Raw genomic sequence first — 1,485 nt, forward strand, 5'->3', positions numbered from 1 at the left:
TGCTGAATCCGCCATTTTAAGCAATGAATGAATGACGGACTCTCCGTTGTAACATCGCGCAAGGCAAATAAGGGGGTGACATCTAGTGGATTAGACTAGTAATAAGATTATCGTAAATCTTATGTTCAATGTTTGTGGAAATAAATATTGAAAAAAATCGATTCGTGGCCTCGATATTGAATAAGATAAGAATCGATATTGAATCGACCACATTTTAAAAAACTATATATCGAAAAATCTTGCCCAGCCCTACTTGTTACTATTGTTTTGTTAGTAAATGTTTCATTATATTACTAGTGTTGCCTCCTTTTTTCACTATTACACTACTGCATATATTGCATCTGATACTAGTGTCACTTAGTTTTGTAACGTGAGCCCACACTTTCAAACGTTTCACTCTTGCCGCCACTGGTTGCACGCAAACACACCGCACATGTGCATGGATACCATACACACATTGAGCAAACATCGGCCACATCATTCAGTGAAGAAAAATGACAAGCAGCAGCTTATAATTCGTCATTAACATTGACGTATATGGAGATAAAACAACCAAAGTATCGATAACAGTATCGTCCTGAATCTTATCGGTAGTCCAGTATTGACCCAATTACTTACCGGTCCAAAAAAATACCAGTTCTCGGTACCCATCCCTACTCATGAAAGTAAAATAGGGCATTCTAAGTCAATCTACTGCAGAATTTCCTCTCTCCATCAATAGAAAATGTGGTTAACACCCGGTCATGCATGAAAAAAAAAAAACGTCATATACTGTGAAACCGGTATCAGGGCTCGAAATTAACTTTTTTACTTGGTAGCACTGGTTCTCCCAACTTCAAAAAGTTAGAGGAGCACCAGCAAAAATTTATGAGCACTCACCAAAAATTTATAAGCATCACAACTACAAATTATATATTAACAGATTTTATCCTTACATTCTTAACTTTAATGCAGATTTTGTATTGGTTAATATTAGCTGTCAATCTCTCAGTCACTGCTTTCCGCTAACTAGCACTCCAGGACCGACGTTGCCTACCCCTGAACTATATGAAATGTAAATGCCCCATATCTTGAATTTTTTGATGCATTTTAATAGACTGAATCATGCCGTGAAAGAACGCACTCTAAATGCACACGCGCACTAATCTAACCTAATAGACTTCACGTCATGCGTGCGTGCACTCTCTGTAGGTGTGTTTTGTTTGGATTTTGCAATATACTCAATGTCAAACCGCACATCATAAAACAACAATTACGAAATGTGTAGATTCGGCGGCGAACGCTGTTACCTGCAAACTCCGTCCCACAGGCTTTACAGTGAACGCAGTGCATAAAACCATTTTCATAGCGGAGCCACTAGAAGTCTTTCAACCACTCGCTCCGAAAACTGTATGCCTTCAATTCGGCTGGTGGATCGCTATCACCAGCACCATTATTTGTAACTTTAGGTGGTTCACAAAAGAAATCTGTCAGTGTTTCTTTTTT

General features: G+C 38.5%; 1 protein-coding gene across 1 annotated transcript in view; it reads right to left on the minus strand.

Moving 5' to 3' along the window:
• The window catches only part of LOC107700492 (eukaryotic translation initiation factor 4 gamma 1-like), a 45,781-nt gene that overhangs the window by 40,910 nt on the left and 3,386 nt on the right, over positions 1 to 1,485 (minus strand). The gene's annotated exons all lie outside the window — the stretch shown is intronic.

The sequence above is a fragment of the Sinocyclocheilus anshuiensis genome, unplaced genomic scaffold (assembly GCF_001515605.1).
Source record: "Sinocyclocheilus anshuiensis isolate Anshui unplaced genomic scaffold, SAMN03320099.WGS_v1.1 scaffold718, whole genome shotgun sequence".
NCBI classification, from domain to species: Eukaryota; Metazoa; Chordata; class Actinopteri; order Cypriniformes; family Cyprinidae; genus Sinocyclocheilus; species Sinocyclocheilus anshuiensis.